The 20,926-nt window shown below is 39.9% G+C and overlaps 1 protein-coding gene across 3 annotated transcripts in view; it reads left to right on the forward strand.

The window, feature by feature from the left end:
- The first annotated feature begins 2,381 nt into the window (after positions 1-2,381).
- The window catches only part of rhbdf1a (rhomboid 5 homolog 1a (Drosophila)), a 29,598-nt gene continuing 11,053 nt past the window's right edge, over positions 2,382-20,926 (forward strand). For 2 of the 3 annotated variants that reach the window (XM_008415952.3, XM_008415954.3), the window contains exon 1: positions 2,382-2,877. The gene's annotated coding sequence lies outside the window, so the exon portion shown is untranslated. The remainder of the gene's footprint in view (positions 2,878-20,926) is intronic. The other variant, XM_008415955.3, reaches the window with a different exon arrangement.

Consider the following 20,926-nt stretch of genomic DNA (forward strand, 5'->3'; position numbering starts at 1 on the left):
CTGCTAAATAGGAATGACATACCAAATTAAGTGTAACCTAAAGTTTTCTTTTCTTTTATTTTAATTTACCTAATCATATGAGAAAGAGTTTAACTAATGTGACCATGTAGATTTTCACACTTAGAGCCCCTTGTCAACACCTCAAACTTCCCTGCTTCTTAGCATCCGCCTCCCTGCTGAAGACAATTCCCAGGTGAATCTGAGCTTTCACTGATGGAATGCACTCAAATGGGCTTTTTATTAAATGGAGCAGCAGGGTGTGTTACTGGTGCTGCAGAGGAATCTTGTTCTCCCAAGTCGAATATTCGCTTTCGAAGAGACTTAAATTCAGCACACGGCTACAGCTGGCTTTTTGCTCCTACAACAGAGCATTGAAATCAAATTGCGCTAAAGTCCAGTTTTGCACGTTAGCAACCGCTGCATCAACAAATACTCAAGGGTCATGTGGTACTAGGGTAGTAAGCAGAATGTGGAGGCTCCGTTGTTGTTTTCATGACTGGATTCTGTGAAATTCTACTGTGTAATCTTTGTTAAAATGCAGCATTGAGCAAAATCCATGGGCATGTGATGTTATGCTCATCATCACTGAGTCATGTGGACAGATTCCATGAAGAGGCCTGAACCATAAAAATGTTTTTAGTAATAAATCTCTCATAGTCTTTTAAGTCGTTTGAATTAGTAACAGTTATTCATTTTAGACCCACTCAATTGCATACCCGCCGAAATATAGTTTTAAGAGGCTTTTGAAAGCATATGTGATTTGTGCCCTTAAGCTATTTTGCATACATTTTAGAGTTTCCTCTAAATAATTAAAATGAAACTGAAACATTGAGGATTGTGAAGATCCAGCCAGGTCTAAGACAACACATAAAGCTATACTCTAAAACTTAATACTTTATATTAAATAAGGAGGTAAACAGTTTTATGTTTTTCCAGTTTGAAGTCAATATTAAGCATTTATGCATCTTCACTTCATGTCTTGAAGATATTAAGATCCAAACATTAAAGTAATTTATTGCAGTCACATACAAATTGGTGGACAACTTTTGAAAGTGACGTAGTGCGGAAAAAAATAACAGTTTCAACTGTGCCACACTTATACTTGCTCAAAAAAAAAAACATGACATATGAATCTACCTTTTAGTATGAGTTAATTCAATGAGCCATTAATGAGCAGATTTCTACACTGAGGCTACAAAAGTTATATAATTTGATGTGACATATGGAGGTAAAAGTAGAAAAAATTATCCAATACATCTTGATCAAAAGTGTGTGAAGTGTTTGCAATGGGAAATGTTGCTGTGGTCAGCTGTACTGGGCAGCCTGTTTTCAAACATCAAACCCCTCACTCAGACGATATGAGAGCCCTGCGGACACCACTGTATATGAAGGAATTATTTCACCATGAAACAAAAGATTGTTTGGGTGTAGCAGGCCTGTGAGGAGTAGGACAGAGTCAGAGATGGAGTGAAAATACTCCTCCTCCCCCAACCTTACATTGTTTGCTCTGCAGAATGTTGTTTTGATCATGGGGAAAAGGCAGCTGCTCTGCACAAGTCAAACTATGTAACTGATATTTCCATCCTGCCTGGGAAACATGTCAAATTAAGATAATACATATTCTTTAAGACAATATTAACAGTACAGAATTTTTTTTTGTTCAAGCCAACAGCCTAAGCGTAAGTAATTTTAACAAATTTATGCATATTCTTTAAGCTTCTTTTTTTTCCCCAATTCTTGTCCCTGTGACCTGCAGGTGTTGCAAAAGTGTTTGTTCTTTCACATAAACAAAATACTTATAATGTTTCATTAGGATGTTATGGAGTTAAAGACTCGTGGCAATTACTTTGTGGTACGTCTCAACCAGTTCTGCCCATTCTTCTTTTTTTCCCCTAATAGTTCTGATATTGTCTCTGATTCAGGGATGGTTTACCTCAATAAGTAGAACAGTTGTAGGCCATGTCCTGAATACAGTGGTGTGGTCCTTCATTGACTCAAGCTACAATTCTCTAAATTCTGGAGCCTTTTGTTTCTGAAACACTTTTTTCTTCCACCAAACTTTCCCTGGACAACTGCCGTTTTGTTTTGTTTCTTCCCCATGATATTACAAGCAATAACATCACATCACTCTCCTTTTTTGTTCTTCTCCAGCAATATTTAAATTAAATTAAAAGGTAACTTTAGGGCTATCTTTGGCTGTAACGCTTGACACATATTTCTTTGTGTGCAATGAATTCCTGACCTAAATTAACTTTGAGATGATATATATGTATATATTTTTTTTACCCCAACAGAAGCAGTGGACCTGTATGGAGAGGGTTAAATGTTTTCGCTGCCTGGACCCAGACGGACCGAAGATAACGCTTAGTCACCCCGATAGTTAACCGGGAGAAGCAGCGCCTCCCCGTGTACTCACCGATTGGTTAACGCGCTCCTCGGGCTCGTCTTTCCGTCAGACCGTCTTCAGCCCAGGGCGGGGCTGACTCTCCACGAAACTGAATTAGGCTACAACCGGCGGCAGAGAGGGAACTTCGGTCGCTCGCTTCATGGAGCAGCGTGGAAATGCTCCGTCCGTAGGAGAGAAGGGCAGCGGACAGCAGCCACATCCCTGTTACACCCTCCTATTTCCCCGCTTGTGCCGCAGCTGAGACCAACACTGAAGCGATTGGATTTTACGCACGGCTCCAGGACTGGTATTAAAAAAAAAGAAGAAAGAAGAAGAAGAAGAAGAAAATCACACATCTGTTTGGTGGTGGGGGGAAAAAAAACCCCGTTTGCTGCCGCGCCGCTGTTATGATAATGTAACAACCGGTGATCTGCTGCCTGTGGAAGAATCTCAGAATAAGGATATCTCTTATACCGCCGGACGTTTTAAGGGTGAGTTGTGTCTTTTTTTTATCGTGACTGTCTGCTGCTGTGGTCGCCCCATACGGAAGGTAGGCAGGCAGCGGTCGGAAGAAGCGCTCAGCGTCGTGATTATTAAGAAGGAAACGAGCTCGTTCAAAGTCGATTGAATTTACTGGCCAATTAACTGGTCAGCGTGGGAACCCTTGAGATTCAGGTGACAGGTAGCACTTTGGGACACTGTGTTCTGTGCCATTTGCTGCTGTTTGTAGCGGAGTTGTCATTGTGAAAGTGGAGAATTTAAAGTGCTCCAGCTCTGTAGCATATATCTGGGTTCGCTCCAATAGGCCCAACCGGCTTTCTGAAACGAGAGATCCGTACTGTAATGTGTCCCAGTGGGATGAATGGGCTGACATGTGCAGGCTACCTTTTCTACTTGAGCTCCTACTTGTACAGAAATGGTGAGATTATTTTTAATAAAAACCCTCATGATGTTTCATTCGAAATTATTACGTTTGAGGAAAAAAACTTAAGTCTGTGGTATGATTTTCGATTTTATTTGGAAAGATGGACTTGATTATGAGTAATTGGTGAATGACCAGGCAACTGACACCATGCACAGTTTCACCATGACCTCACTCATCTTTGTCTTCCTCCCACTCTACCTCTTCTTCGTGGTCACCATCAGCATCCTTCTCCCCATGCAAGTCGGCTCACACATTTCCTTTCACACCACTGCGGATGGCTTAATAAATAAATGTTTGTGTAAGTTCACCAGAAAAGAGAATCAAGAGCCAGTTTTCTTTTTGCTGTGCTTTGTCCCAAGATTGTTGCCTTTGTGTTGCACTCGACTGTCCTAAAATGACTCATAGTTGAGAGAGTTACGATATTCAAACAGTTGCAGCACTCTACCCTCTCCACCCCCCACCCCCACCCAAAAAACAAAAATTGACTCAGGGCAGCATCACAAGTAGCTTACATATTAACAATCTGCGGTCTTGTTGACAAGTTACGCTCATCGCCGTCCTACAATACCTGGCCAGGACGAAGTGAAACTGTAGCCACACTGTATTAGAAAGTGCTGACTTATTTTGGCAGCGTGGACGTAGAAGCACATGGCCAAGTTTGTGTGCCCAGTGTTCCTGAAACATTATCACATGGAGCAAGAGGGGTGGGTGATGTAATCCGACCAATAAAGCAAACCCCTGATGTGTGATAGTGGCAGTCGTGCTCATCCTCTGTCTCTGCTCCAACTGGATCCCAGAGAGAATATTCCCAAAGTGTCCTGTTGTTGTGTTGTGGTCCATTTATATTCCAGTGTTGCTTCTAAGCAGCTCTGCTGAAGCAGATCCATCATCCAGCGGGGCCTTTTATCGACAGGCTGGTATGAGAGTTTTTCAGGCGTCCATTGACGGGGGCCACACCATAATTATGCCAGCATGACTCATGGCACAGTTTCTCTCTGTCATTCCGTCCAAGTGCACAGTCCTGAAGAAACCCTTCATGGTGTTGACTTCAAATACAGAGCAGGATTTCATGCTCGGTTCTCATGCTGTCAACTTTCATTCATTGCCATTCTTCCATAGGTGCAGTTTTTTTTTTCCCATGCATGTAAAACTATTCAGCGCCAAGTAAACACTCCTCCTCGAGTTTATTTTCCATTACTGACCTACTGTCAGTTAAAGATGATGCACCTAAAAGGACGACGCTGTTATTTTGTTGACATTTGTTTCATTTTTTTTTTTTTTAATTCTCAATGTTTAGCTGGACTTCATGGAAACTTTCTCTGTTCCCAAACCTGGGTGTACCCTCTGGGATTTGCTGGTCATTTTCTTCATTTTGTCTGGCTGGAGCTCTCTCTGAGTTGAATGAAACGAGCGTCTGTCGGCTGAACAGTTCCATGTGTGTGAAGCACATGATTCTCTAAGTAACCTTAGGCTATTTAAACCCACAAAACGCATCTGAATCACATGCAAAAAGCATCCCGAGGGTATGTAAAGTCTACAGCAACAAAATGTCGAGAACATTTTGTAATCGCAAAATGTTGAAATTGTCATTATTTTGTGTGGCGTGTCTTTGATTTGAAAGTATCACATGCTTTCTTTGTGTATACAGGATAACCCTGGAAGACATTCTGGCAGAAGCAACAAGCGATTTTAAACTGGGGTGTAAATTCACCTATCAGTGCGAAGTTCTTAAATATGCCACGAGATCTATAACAGGACTGTTTAGATGGAAGAATCTTCATGAGTTAAAATGGCCCTGCCAAAGTTTAGACCCTAATCTAGACATCCATCCAACATAACTGAGCATGAGCTGTTTTTCAAAGAATAGAGTTCATTATAGATGTGCAGAGCTGCAGAGTGGTTCAACAAAACGTATTGACTTAGGAGAGTTGAATCCACATGCACACCACACTGTTCATATTTCAACATTTTTGAAAAGCGTGCATCATTTTCCTTCCACTGTACTATTATACAGAGCTTTATGTTAGCCACATTAAATGTTAATGGGATTCATTGTTTATAGTTGTGATGTGGGAAAATATGAAAAGGTTCACAGGCCACCGTGTGCTTTGTCTGCTACTGTTGAGTCTGCTACTATTAATATTTGCATCCTGGGCGGACTTGTTAACAGCCGACATGGAAACAATACTTGGACCTGTTAAACACGTAGACTAACTTGTTCTTCCGCTTGGGAATCAAGAAGCATGCATTCCTGCTAAGTAAATTGTTACAACTGATCCCACCATTGAGCTCAAATGAAGCATAGTTTTAAAAACTTGCTTGCTATGTTCGATGGCTAGACATCTAGAAAATCAGCATTTGAACGATTTCTCCATCACACTGGCTCAGTGCCTAGCTGCCTGACTTTGATGTGGTTGTGGTTTTGACTAAAATGTCAAAAAAAAAAAAGAGTTTTCCCTCTTTTTTTTGTTGCATGAGTTACACTGTGATGTCTGTGAAATGCATCTGAAATATAACATTCAAGCAGACACATTTTGTTGTCATATTAGCGGAGTAATAAAAAAAACCCAACACATTGCATCGGATGTGGACAATTCTCGACACAAAACGACAACAAAAAAAACACTTGTGCAGCTTATTGTTCTTTTTGGAAGTGAGGTATGCAGTCGATGTACTTGAGAGAGTTCAACCATTGCAGCAGCTGCACCTATCCTCGTGACACCTTTGGTGGTTGCATGATGCAGCGGCCGGCATGACGATGAAGTCAGTTGTGATGTAATGCAGCAGCAGGGCTATTTCAGGTTTACCTCTAAGCCTCCAAGGCTTCCATCTGCCAGCATACCACCCTGCCTTTCTCTCAGTCAGCACCTCGTCTGTCATGAGCTGAACATGAACTGGCATTCGCAGAACATACTGGAAACCTTTGACACACAAGGAAAGCTGGGAGATAATCTGACATGGAGCATCCAAGTCACAACGGATGGTTTTATTTAACTCGAGGTAACATTAGCCTGTTAAATGGCTGAACACGTCTGATTTAGGATTGGCGTTTTCATCGTGATTGAGGGTCTTCACCTTGAGGGCAAAGCTCATTTTTCAGAGAGATGGGAGTACAGTGTGTGTGTTCCCCCCTCCCCTCAAGGCTCAGTAAAACTACAGCAGCACCTTTTTGAACTTTGGTCTTCCTCTTTGAGTGTGAAGAACTCTCAGAGTTCGGGTTGATCAAACAGCTTAAGAAATTCTCACCTTTACATGATACTCTGACAATGAAGTGGACACGCAAGGTGTGAATTGCTTACTTGGAGGATTTCACAACTTAAACAGGGTTTAGTTACTGAAAAGCAACTAAATCTACCAACTGATTTAATTTAAGTACACATAAATTCTGAATAGATTGATTTTCTTTTTAATTACATTTCATTTTTGTACATGACTGTAATTAAAGATCAAATTCCCGTGTTTCAAGAATTTGACATTCAAGAAGAAACCTTTAATTTCCCAAAGAGGCTGTTCTTTTTAACACACATCTGCGAGCAATTAGCTGACTAGAAGTAATGAAGCGCCTGCACTGCCAGACTGCGAATGCTCACTTTGAGTAGGACAAAAAAGAAAAAAAGGGGGAAAGCCTTCCTCAAAGACACGTTGGCCATTACTATTGTGGAAGGAATAATCCATTTAAGCTATAACTTGACAGTGACAAAATGTAGGTGAATTTATGAAGAGGCGGGTAAATGTGATCAAACGGTTTGGGGGTTTGGGATTTGAACAGCTAACCTGCTGGGGCAGCAATGTGCCATTGTCAGACAGGGATGTAAGGACTGCATACAGAATGCAATGTGTCTATATGACAGAAGCAATGACAGTGTGTGAGTGTCCACAGAGCAGAGGGAAAGGTTGATAACCCAGGGCCCATCTGAACTGAGAAATACCCTGATCAGCAGAATCGAATGCAGCAGACAATAACATGTTAAGGAGGATGGTGTAAAAGTGTTTGTTGGAGGCCGAGAGCTGTTTTGCCTGTTATTTTTATGTATTTATTTATTTTTTTACATTCATTTATTTATTTGGTCACAATCCCTGTTTATGCGCATAAAAATGTTCAGCACACTTTTAACTTTATACAACATCACCAAAATGCACACAACTATTAATTATATGAAGAGAAAAACTGTAGATCCATAGAACAGCCTTATAAAATAGTTTGCAGCAACATGATGTTAATTTATCACCTTCCTGCAGATTTAAAATGTTTACACAGAAAAAAACAAACAAACAAATGGATAATCAATTACTCTAATTCCACTTTGACTGCTGCTATTAATCATGCCCGGCTTTCCGAGTGCACTCACAGCAAACCATCACATACGGGGTGGATTTATGATTTATTCATTGTAAAATAAATGAATGAAAATTAAACAAGTCTTTAAACAGTTTAATTTTGTGGTCAACATCTATTCCTTACTTCCAAACTTCCAAAACTTTTTTTCTTCTTCCCAGATAGGTGCAATATTTTCATGGATATGAAGCTCCACCAATTCCAAATACAGAGCCTGATGTTGTCCTGCTGTTTTTATGTGGCTGCATCTTTTATTTTCAGTGACTTCAGGTGTGGCAAAAAATAAAAAATAAATAAAAATATCAGGGGAACTGAGAGTGTGAGACCAGATGCTGCTCACTTGAGATATCGCTGATGTTTTATTATGTGGAAATAAATAAAAATGTAAGGTAAAGGGACACCTCACATGTTACTGAGTGAATTGTCTCCTAAAGGACGATGCATGTTGACATACTGCTTTACAGAGCATAACAATGTATAGGATAAATCCCCAACACATTTTGTGTACACTTGTCTGGTGATGTTGTTAGCCACGCCCCTTTGGTTCTGTAATCTCAGTCAACACATGCAGTCTAGGATCAACTTGTCTAAGTGTTTATGTTTAGTTTTTATGTTTATGTCATTGTACTATGAACTGTTATTTTTTTGTATTAAAAATGTAACATTTGTTTAATTACAGAAATATTAATAATAACTCGGGTAGATTTTTAAAAAAAGCTGTACAGAATCATTTTTAAGTAAATTAATCTAGATAAATTAGGTTATTTTTATGTGGCGCTTTTGAAGTGTTGGGTATTAACTAAAAAATACAGAATTTAGTTTGTTTATGGCATAATTCAGAAAAATATTAAATGGAAAATGCATGATTTGAAAAATTAGACTAACTTTCAAAGAACCGTAAGGCGTATTTTTCTATAAGAATTAATCTACTTAAAGCCCTTATGCCTAATTCATTACATCTTAATCATACAGATTTTACAGGACACTAAACTACAAAAAGGTCTTTCAACATGTTTGTTTTTGCAAAATTTCAAATGCTTAAATAAACATGTTTAACTTGATTGTATTTTTTCTATAACAAACATATTAGAAATGTGTCTTTGAAGCAAATAGTGGCTTTTTTTCCTTAAGATGGGGAAACAACATATGATTAAAATAATAACCTTACTGAAATGTTTCAACTACTGTTAGTTCTGAAGAACCCTCATTTTAAATACTGGTACATTTAGAACATGTTCTGCTTTTATAGTGGCTGTTTGGTAGCTGGAGTGTGCTTACTTTCCCTTAGCTCATTGTTGGTTCAGACTTCAAGCTTCAAGGATCACCCAAGCCGATAGAGTATCCCAACCCTGACACAACGGCGACCAGAGAGTGAGGTTTTAAATAGGGTACCCCCCCCCCCCCCCACCCAGGCCCACTCCCACTTTGCTCCCAGCTCCTCTATCTTTGGAGCGGTCAGTTTTCATGCCCAGAGGCTGTGAATCCTCATTGTGTACCAGACTGCTAAACTTAAACTGACTGTTCCCTGAATGGAAGCACACACACAGATTTGTATCTGGAGAGTTTCAGCAGTTCCAACAGCATCACATCCACCAAACTCACTCCAGCTGCTTTCCCAGAAACGAAAAGGGCGTGTTTTGGACCACTGACACATTTCTTATTTTGACTTTTTTTTTTTCTTTTCCTGCTGATGTTTAACTTGGTTTGAGTTAGTTTTTTTTTTCTAAAATTGAACCTTTTTAAAAAATAAAAATACAAACCTGTGGGTGCCAGCTTTTTTGACATAAGTAGATTGGAATTTCTTTTTAGCTGTCAGAGAAGGTGCTGTGGCAGGAAGCCAGGCACATTTTACGTCTTTGAGCGTACCTCATAATGCAACTCTCAACTTGCTCTGTCTACATTCACATGCTGCTTACCAATATTGCCAACGTTCCTGCAAATTTCCCTAGCTGGCCCAGCTTGTAATGTTGTGCATGGAAAAATAAAAAAATAAAAACGATGTAAAACCCCTCATTTCTGTTGTGCAGCTGATCACGCCCAGGTTTTTTTTGGAGAAGGCTTCTTTATGGAAGCCCAATGTGGTGTTTATGTATATCCTCTTAAAACGACGAGGAAAAAAAACTGGTGTAAGAGTGATAAATTCTTTAAACTTTCCAGAGTTAAAACAAGACATTTTGTCTAACCACCCACACATTTAGCAATGATTTCATTATTTGTATTTGGAAACATTGCTAATTGTGTGTGCTCTGACTTGAGGGGGAAAAACTGACTTTAGTTCCTTTCTAAAAGACTCTGTGTGTGTTTTCCCTGGTTCCATCAGTTGTAAAAAGGCCTTCCTGTTTCTGGGCTTTGGGACCGTCCCAAAGGACCTGCCCCTGTCTTCCCTGTTTTCCTGTGCTTTTGTCAGAAGTTTTCCACATATCTTTCATCCCTGGTGTATGGCTTCGGTCTCCCCACTTCCTTAACATTCATCCTTAGTTTTTACAAGTCTCTCAACACCCCCGCCCCCTCAAAAATTTAGCTGTGCTTTCTTTAACAAACGGGGGTTTCATTAAATAAATTAATTTGAGTGAGCTGCAGCAATCTGTCAAATTACTTTTCTGTTCATAATTCTCTCACCTTCCATTACATATCAATAAAATTTTATCCAAAACGTTAATCTCACATTTTCTATGAACGTTTTAACAATTACACTGAGGAATAAGATGGGTCAAAAGATATCAAAATTGCACACAGTCTACTAAAATTGTTATGGATTGTAGTGTAGTGAACTATTGCTGCAAAAAATTTATGAGCAAGCCTAATCAACTACTATCCAAGAAAATTATATTGAAGTATATTCAAACCCTTATGCCTATAGCTTGCCGCTCCTAGTTTGCTCCAAAGTCTATTCTACTGCAAAGCTGTCGCGACGCAACCTTCGTCAGACTCGCCTACTCGAGTCTGCTGTGGGTCTCTGCAGATGTTTATTTGCTGCACAAAGTTTTGTGATCGGGTTGACTTTGCGCACTGGCAGTGATGGAGAACTCGGTCAGAGGGTGGTGCTAAACAGAAAGCCAATAACGAAAACAACAGGTCAGATCATGAGCAACAGAAATACAACAAAGTTTATTTTAAAGAAATCCCGTGAGAAGCCTGCTCATTTCTGAAGGTGTATAATTTAGTTGGCTAAAAAAAATGATTCTGTCTTGGTGCTTCTTTTCTTCTCCTCTACTGAGTGATGGTGCTCAAACTAACACATTATTGCCCCTTACAGGCTACAGTAAAAGAACGGTAGCTCTCCAATTGGAATGTGGTTATTCAGCTGAACTATAAATAGTATGAATACGAGCGTGCGCGCATCCACAAGGTCCAAGCAGCTTGTGTACACAGACATGGAGAGGCATGTCCAGCCCTTATGAGTTTGCAAAAGTCTGTTTGCGTCTAAGGTGCACATCGAAAGATTCATGTTGATGGTCTAAGTACAGATTTTCTGACGCAGTGGTCAATTTGGAGATGGTTTGGGAGAGGCAGAAGTTTATAGAGAACAAAATAAACCCCAAGAAAACTCAGCTTCAGCACCCACTCAGGACATTTATTGAAGGCGCTGGTTGGGCTGTAGCATCAACTGATCATGAGATCACAGAAATATTAATGGATTTCTCAACCATTTGTTTGGTTAAGAGACGCATCTGGACACAAAACATGCTTCTTTTAGTCTCATCATCAAGAAAGGGATGATGGTCTCTTGTTGTTCTTTGAGTTTTGATTTCTGCAGGATCTTCACCTTGGATTCAACACTATGCTGAGATATGAAACTAGAAGCAGAGCATCCTTCAAGCATTGACACTTCACTGATGTAAAACAAACTGAAGCAATCTGCTAAGGGTAACTTTGCACAAGCAATTTTATACAAACGCACGATGTAACAAGAGGGAAAAACGTGCAATACTTAATTTTTTTCTTCAACTCCATAACAAACTTAGGTATTATTCTAATAAAATGATCAACCCATGTGAGTTTTTGTTTTGTCTTGTAAAAGGATGCAATGCAGCTGTAGGTTCTATATAAACGAAACGGTACAAAACAGTTTGGAGTGATATAAAGGAAGAAATGAATTTGTGTGTGACAAAAGCTGCTGTGGGTTGGGTTTCCTTGGATGATTTTATCAATATGATAAAATCTAGCTGGTTAGGTAAGTGTGCAGAAGAGCAAAAAGTCTTTGGAAATGAAAATTCACTGTAAATTCACTGTATCATACGTTTGTTTTTGAGATTATCAGAAATAATACCATAACAAGATTTTCCCCTGTTTTGTCACCCAAATCTCCTCTCACATTTATCATTTCTCCCAGTGAACGCTGTTCATGTAATCCACCGAAACATCTGGTTGGACTTGTTCCTCCTGTAAGACCCAAAGACGTTTTTTTTTTTTTTTGTTGTAGATTGAAAATGTGGCTATTGGCATCTGAAGCTCTCTACATTATCAGGTTTATTCTCATTTTACGGTTAAAGCAGATTACATGCAGCGATTAATTTACATATAACTGATTTGTGAGATTTCACCACATGCAGCCGTCGGGAAAAGTTGAATGTAGCCACATAGTGCTCCACCACACTAACATCGCTTGGCTTTTTTTTAATAATGATGCCTCCCAGCTTTTCTTCCTTCTCGGCCATATTTGCCTTTTGAGCACATGAAAGAGATTCAAATTTGGGAGCTTATTATAATTACCTAGCTGCTGTGTGGGGAAGTAGAATGATTTTTCCCTCCCTCTAATCCAGAGAGAGGCCTAAAGATTAAACAGGTCTCTGCTCCTGTTATCACTACAAAATAAAAAATATATATAATCCTCCCGCCTGTAGAGAATCAGGTTTAAACATTTAGCACCGTATTGAAGTCTCCATATTTCAGTGTGAGTAGAAATGTCTGGTTTGACATTCTCCGTAAGCTTTGCATACATCTAAAATACAAGTCGATACAAAAGTGTCCATTTGCATGTTGGGCAAAACAAGTCCTGTAATGTTGTTGTTTTTTTACAGTAAAATCCTTAGTTTATCATGACTGAACGATAGAGAGATACAGTGCCGTCTTTAACTCTCATAGTGTACGACTCAGTGGCTCCCAGATGACTTTTCTAAGTCAAGTTCAAAGTCTTTCTTTTGCAACTTTAAAAGCTACTCTGTGTCCATATTTAACTTTGTGAAGTTTGATTGAGATTAAACATCTGCTCTCAGCTTTGATCCATGCTAGTGTGGGAAGTGACCATTCATACAGTACCAGCCACACTGAAATCTCTTGCTGATTTCTGTCCTGCAGGCTTTCTTCTCGCAGTAGACCCGTTTTTTTTAAATCGCATTACAGTCACGTACGCCTTGTCAGGGCCAGGGGATGGGATGTGTAAGTTTACACGTGCCGTGTGGATCCGTTCCTGTACTTGTGAGCAATCGTATGTTGTTTCCTTGGTTGTGTTGACCGGACACTAAGAATGCACCCGGTCTGCGGCGTGTTTCCTGCCTTCATTTACACATTGCCCCTCCCCTGTTCTGCGTTTCCTTCCTTCCAGGGCTCCCCAGTAAAACAAGCAGTAACCATAGCTCCTCAAGCTGGTGGTCCACCACAGAGGATGTGACATCACCTCCACACTCCATCCTTTGTCAAGTATTTTTATTCCTGCTGATTGATTACTTTACTGTGGGGGTTTTAAAAGAAAAGATCTCCACATTAGTAAGTCTTGAGCTGAGCGCCGTGCACTACGCACACCTACATGATGACACTGCTGAACCTTGATTAACTTAGCTTGCTGTGTGCCTCATGTCGATAAATTCTTCTCAGCTGGGAATTTGCTTAGTCTGCCATTTCCACTGATGCGAGAATGAAAACTTGAGCTGGCTCTTGCTCTTTTTTTTTTCTTCTTTTTTTTGACTATCAGCCTGCACAATGACCCTTGTTCAGCCCAGTCCACACCAGTCCATACAATGAAGCCTTTTGTAGTCTTAAATCAGGCTGATATCATGCTGGAAACTATGCAGATGAGGATCACATGTTGTCAAGACATGCTCTTTCAGAGATTCTCCTCTTACTCACCTAACCAGAGACTGTTAGACTTTCTGTAGACAGTCATTTGCTTGTATGAAGTCCCTGGACACAGTTTGGAGAACCAAAAGGACTTGACCTTAATGTCTTGCTCAAAACAGCAGCTCTTTTGAGCTTTGCATGATGGTGCATCAGACGTGATCTCGTTATTGCGATGTGAAGTGCAAATGAGATCGCTGACATTCTTTTTCATGAATTTGATCTGCCTGACAGCTGAAGTTTTCCCGTGAGACTTTTTTGAAATGTGATGACAATATCTCATTGGATAAGTCAATGTCATGTGAATTTACAAAACTGCTTTTACTTTTTTAATCACCTTGACCTTGGAGAATGATTTGAAACAGACTCTCAGCAGCCCAGACGTGGTGGAGCAGGATACTGAAGACTGGTTAATCACACAATATCCATAATATTCAGTGCACCCTTCTTTTTCATCCTTTCTATTACATGCCATTGGTGCCTCCCAACTTTCTTTTTAGAATATGATTCTTCACCTTTATCCTTTATTCTTCCACTTGTATTAGTTTTTATATTAAGAGGCTGTCTTGTTTTGAGGGTGATGCCTTTATTTTCTCTTGTCTCCTACAACCTATGCTTAATATGCAAGGCTGTAAAAATAATATATACATTGACATAATTTCCAGAGGTTTTGTGCCAACACTGCTTTCATCTTTCTTTGACCCCCCCCAAAAAAATTTTTATTGGTAGTACCAACTGCCAAATTTAGTAAGTGAAGTGAGTGAGTTGTAGTGTTATGTACTGCATAAAATCCTAATAAAAAAACTTGAACGTTTGTGGTTGTACTGTGAGAATATTAAAAAGCGTGTGCATACTTTTACAAGATGTATATCTTTAGGTGTTCATCAGCATTGCACACATATTAAATTTCTTTGCTGCCTCCAGTAAGTAATTGATATGTACTTCAATGGACTTTTATAGCACAGATTTAGAAGGTACTGAATTTTTCCTTTTCTTAAAGGCTACAGTTGGAGATTAATTTAGCAAATGACGACCTTTTTAGTGGCAGACAGTATGAGCTGCGTAGACGCTGCACAATTCAAAGACTGTGGTTTTTCTACGCTTGGATATAACAGGAATGGACAGGATGGTGTAAGTGGGCTTAAATGTTCTGTTGTTTTAAAACCCCCATATCTTGTTATCTAGACCTATGAAGTATATATAGCTCATGGTGAGGGAGTCTTTTCTGTCAGCTGCTTCCTGAAGATTAGAGGCACAAGCAGAGCCCTGCACTGAGACATTTCACAATTTTACTTGGTGAGCCTCATTTTTCCACTGAAACCTTTTTGTTGTCTCCTGAAGGGACCTGAAATGGCTTGTGAGAAAAGGGAATGTGCAAGTACCATGTACTGCTACCTGCGTGTGCACAGGCACTCCACTGAGATCCGAGCTGTAAATAATTTACCTGTGCACAATGATTAAAAATTCATGTGCTGTATTAGCTGCACATGTAAGATTTTTTTATTTAATGTTATTTTTTTTGGTCCAATAAGGACAGAATCTTACAGGGGGACAGCTTACAGACATCTGCTGGCAAACACACTGAAATCTGTGTGATTACGTGTGTGTGTATCAGTTTCTGTGTGGCGAAACATTCCTCCTTCAGACTGATTTCCTGCATAGGATATTACTGCACTATGAAAAGTCAGGTCTTTTGCTGATAATACAGTAGAGCACAATTTTCTAGGCTCTGTCTTTGCCTGGGAGTGTCTTAAGGCTTTGTAGAGGAAGCGAAGGGGTGGGATGCGATGGCAAATACAGATGGTGTTTATTTCTTTCACAGAGATCAGTGAAAGCATCTAGGTTCATAACGGTGGCTTCACAAGCGCAGTATTCAAGAGCTGTCGTCTTATTTTTGTCAGAAATCAGTTCCCCGCACACAGACGCGCATGTGGATTCTTTGTTTTGTTTTTTTTAAGCCGGGTTCACTTTTATCTAATTGCACACGAGCAGCCCAGTTTTATAAATAGACCACTTGCACACAGGCTGCTGTTAAGAGGCCATTTATAATTTTACAACCTATTTATATTTCTGGCTTGCAGTTATGATTGTGAGGGAGCGTGGTATTTCACTGGATACAAATCTGTCACTCCACGCGTAACTGATATAGTTAAGTTTGCGTCGTTAAAATGATCAGACTGAAAGCTCAGTGGCTGAATTTAAGATCTTTAAAATCCTGACATGGGAAAATGCATTAGCAGCTCCACCATTCGTCGGCGTGCATGTCGCCTGTGCTCACCGTCTATCTCCCCGGCCACAGCAGCTTTTTTACCCCCACCAAACCACTACGCATCCCCCCTCAACTAGCTGTGACACTTGATCTTCGGGTCAGCTGCAGTGGATATTTCTGCTGTCTCGGTGTGTATTTTTTTTTATGTCGTAAGGGCCGGTTTGGTGTGACAGACTGTCACATGTCACTAGGGTCAATTCAGATGACTGCTGCTCTTGCTGGTGCTCAGTTGCACTTCAGCTTGTGGCCTGTGGCTGTATTTTGTCATAGACGGGATGGGAGAGGGTGATGTAGAAGTAAACCACTTGATTTCCTTTCTATTCTTGTTTCTCTTTTAGGAGAACATATTAAAGCAGCACACAAAACATATATTTTTAGACTTCCTTCTTGTGAACTATATTGGGAGAAGAGACATCACATATTTCTTAAAGACAACATGATTGATGTATTAAACATGAGTAATCAGTGGTTGACAAAGATAGCATTTCTAGAAGAGCAGTTTCTGTGTGTACTTCTTGAGGATGTAGACCCTGTTGGATAAAAACGATGAAACGGAGCAGCTTTGCTGTTCTCTGTTCAGCCTTACCATTGTCAACTGAAAGTATTGCTCTCTCTCGCACTCTTGCAGCCTTAGTGAACATTTCTCAACAAGCAATAGCTAGTGCAATTTTGAAAATGGGCCGATTCTGGTAACGAGGTGATTTCTCCCTGCATCTCCATGAAGTGTCTTGCACATTTCTATTTATGTATCTAGAAATGAAACGGCAACAAGTTGTATTTTTTTTTTATATCGTTATTCTGCTTTCAAATCAGCGGTTTTTTCACCTGGTTCTGGTGTTTGCAACATTCCATAGTAATATTACTTCTTGTTACAGTCCAATTCTCCTCATTCGAATAAGACCTTTTTCTTGATGTACCCAAATTGGAGCATCATGTGCTCTCTGAAGCTCAAAATTTCTGCAGTGCTGTGCAGGTGAACCTCAGATGGAAGTAAAAACGACACATTTAGCAATGCCTTTGCAATTCAAAATTAAACACCTTCGTTCACTATGTGAAAGTAAAACTTTTAGTAGAAATGTTTTCTTGTGTAAAGTAGAATGAATGGTATGTGCTAGAAAAATGTGGAGTGACCCTGTCTGTGCCACTTGGTTTCATGTCTAAATCAATCATTAGTCTTGCTCTTGTGTGCACTTTTGTACTGAACTGGTGTCCCGTAAACCAAAAGCGTGAGTTTTGACAGGTCACAGAAGGGCACAAAATGAAAAAATTTGTGTGAAGTGGACAAGAAAACGGAAAAAGTAGCAGCAGAAACAGAAAATAAAAAAAAATGAAAGAAGGAACTAAAGTTCAGAAAGCTGAGCAGCTGTCAAAAATTAGGTGTTATTATTAGCAAGCTCGTCCGTACTGTGTTGTTACACTAGATTGGCCCTCCTTTCTTACCGATTTCTTTTTTGATGACTGCTGGCTCTGTCAGCGACAGAGATGCAGCTTTCTGAGCCACCCAAAGTGTGACTGCCTCCTGTGGTGCAACACACAGCAACACAGTGGCCGGAAACCAGTCAGCTCCTGTCCGTAGTGGTTAGGTCTGCATGTGGTTTCAAGGCAGCTACTGCTGCCATTTTAGCTTGGAACTGCCTGAGATTTTATGGAATGCGGGTACGGCACGCACAAAGCCTGAGATCGTTATGTCCTTGGGTGGAGAAGATGTAAAGAATGTACAAAATATTTCTCACGACTTACTCGAGATAAGGATTCATGAAAAATGTTTGCTGCCTTAAATGCCTTAATTGTCTTTCATGGACGAGGCTCGATCCTCTGTTGTTGTTTTTTCTATTTATTACAGAACTAGAAAGCATTTACAGGGCATTTATGTGAAGCAATGTCATGGAAAACTAAACTGGCATGTTGTGTAATAAAGGGAGAGCACTGGCTATGCCTGTCAGCTCTGTTCATTACGGACTGCTGGGTGTCTCCACATCTGCAAAGATGTCAGAATGTCCTCTGTGTTTAGTTTGCTTGATTGTCCTCTGCTGGTTCATGTGGGTTCTGGAGAGGCACTGAATCACCCCAGAATAAAACGCCTTACACACTGAGCAGTCCGTGGTCTTGTGATTGAGTGGGAGGTCCTGGTTTTTTACAAAGTGCAGGAAGTTGGTCTTTCAAGGCTCAGTGCTAAGTTGTGGATGTGGGTGTTTTCCCTCTGTTGGATGTGAATCTTGAAGTCAAAACAATTCTTTTTGATTAAGTCATGGTGGTCACAAGAATGTGAGCCTCCAATCAGCTCTGGGAATGTAAACAATGTGGGGCACTATGAGGAATCTGAAATTAAGAAATGAACAAAAAATAGCTTGAATATTATGCGCTCCTCCTTTTTTTTTTTTTTTCCCCCTCAAACTTACAACTAGATAACATTCTCCATCCGGGAAGAGCTAATCCTTCAGCCTGGATATTTGCCAACAATTGAGTTGTGCCCCCCCCCCCCCTAAGGATATCTGCTGCTGAAGGACTTCCTGGCTGTAATATCAGATTTTTCTCAGACCGAGAGCAGCCTTGAATTCATCCTTCTCCCGGCTTCCATTTTTAATTTTTAACAGGACAAAAAAAAAAAAAAAAAGCAAGGACAGCTCTCTTAGCCACACTCACATTTTGAGCAATGACTACGCCAACTGTTCCAGCTAAACTCCTCCTCAGACACGAGCTGCAGGCCAATGCCAGTTTTACGGCCATGTTGACTTTGGAAGATGACGAGAGAAAAAGACAGAGACAGACTTCCAAGGCTTTTGGCTTTACTACTTGGAGAATGTCGCAGGGTTTACCTTGGGCTGTGACCAATGTTCCTAGTGGTCAGCAGACTTCTGGAAGGATGAAACAATAGCTTCTTGTTTATAGTTATGTTTCAGCAACCAGGTTTTCTGGCATGTTTCATAAAATCTTTTTCCAGTTATTAAATTTTTTATTTTTTTTTTGCTTCTGTATGAAAACAGAGCTGCAATTTATGCGGTGGACATTGAGCAAATTCGATGCTTTTTGTGCTGTCAAGATTTTTTAGCTGGCTTCTTACTTAAAGTAATTAAATTCCAGTTAAATTTGCCTGGAGCAACATGGTGGCTGTTGTCCTAACAACAAGTCTGTTGAGGCTCAGATAATGGTGTCACATTTGCATTTCCCTAATGTTGGTACCCTGATGGATTTTAAAGATAAAGTATTTGATGCGTCTTTACCGGATTCACACTGTTGTTTTTTTATTCTTCATTCTTCATCTTGTAGCATTTAGCATTAGACTCTGCTGGTATGAGATTTTGACGCTATGATATTCTTTAGATAAATAAGTTCACAGAAACAAAAATGTGTGACATGATGTCTTTGATTGACTGCTACAAACAATATTGACTAATACAGGTGTAATGCTGGTACATCTATGAGATTTATTTATGTTATTTTTGATTTATGTACTTTTTCTTAATTAAAAAAAATGGAGAATAAATCCCCACAAAATCTATCACTTTTTAAATGCCAATTTTTTTGTTTGTTTGTTTTGCTTTTTGCATATTTATGACAAACTAATACAAGCTGATTAAGTAATCGGGTCTCTGCAAACCCTTGCAAAAATCCAACTGCTGATTGCTGCTTGTGTGGCCAAAGTATGAGCGTTCATTCTTCAGATGCACCTACTTGCCCCTGAGCCATATGTGAGAACACTGCATGGGTTTCTGGATAATTTTGCTAAAGAGGGGAAAAAATGCATGTAAGCGGTACCAAATGTGTATCCCGTAGGAAGGTGCAATACCACCACATCATCCACTACTATTGCCAAAAATAATTACCACAATGGTAGAATGTTTTCAGTCAAACCAGAGGAAACGTAATCAAAGGTACGGCAACAATTAAAGCACAAAAAGCCAGGCTTGTTTCCTAAGGTCGTGGCCGAACATTTGGAACACAGAGCCCGATTCCTTTGCGTCACAAAACTGAATCTTTCGTTTTATTTATGCACTTTGTGAAGTCTTTCATGTCGAGAACAGTGGATTAATGCGACTGCTGGTCTGGTATGTGCCATAACTAAGTGAGATTATACCACTGGAAGACAAAATTAGTGCCCATTTCTGCTCCCGGATCAACAATCAAATTCTGTCTCAAACAGAGCAGGTTGAGCCTCCTCTACTGTCAGATCTTCATTGTATTTAATTAAATAAATCTTTAAATTAAACTGCTTGATGGATGTTTTCCCTATTCACCAGACCGCCTTCCTAACCGTGGTGGTAGTTTTACACTTTGCTTCTGCCAGCTTCTGGAGAGAGATACCAGATAAGCAGAACAGAGCGCAAAGCCACTGAGGGTCATGCATCATTTAGGATAAAATTCTAATACCTGCGCCAGGTTAAGCATTCCAGTGACACCAGAAAAAGATTAACTTGCAGAATAGCTTAATCTTTGCTTTGTTCTTTTAATTACTTTGTTGCATTTAGAACTTTTCTTCTCCCAGAATATCGTAATAATAGACTTTGTACCGTTATTTTTGTTCTGTAAGCTTGAAATTGAATTTTGGTTGCAATAACTCTGACCGCGGTTTACTTTCACATGCTGCTTTTGACCCCTGCTGACCCGTGTGTGAGGTTTTCCTTCCGCCGCTGCTGAGAGTCACACACAAGACTTCCCATCATGACATGGACTAAAACAGAAGCCTGTGGTGCAGTGAAATGCCAATCTGAAACAGATGTGGATTCAAAATGCCATGGATGTTCTTTTTTTTCCTACTTTTTCCAAAGAGTAACAACGCAATAAGAGGGGGATTTTGTGTAGGGAGTGAAAAAGAAAACACTGTTACCATGGCTCTGTCAGTGTCCCAGTAATTAATAATCATTTAGGTTTTTCACATTCATTTGGTTTCAGCTCCGTAGCTGCGATTTTAAACATTTGCAACAAGTAGAAGGAAAAAAAAAAGGATAATTTTGCAGG

This window comes from Poecilia reticulata, chromosome 8 (genome assembly GCF_904066995.2).
Source record: "Poecilia reticulata chromosome 8, P_reticulata-male-v2, whole genome shotgun sequence".
Classification (NCBI taxonomy): domain Eukaryota; kingdom Metazoa; phylum Chordata; class Actinopteri; order Cyprinodontiformes; family Poeciliidae; genus Poecilia; species Poecilia reticulata.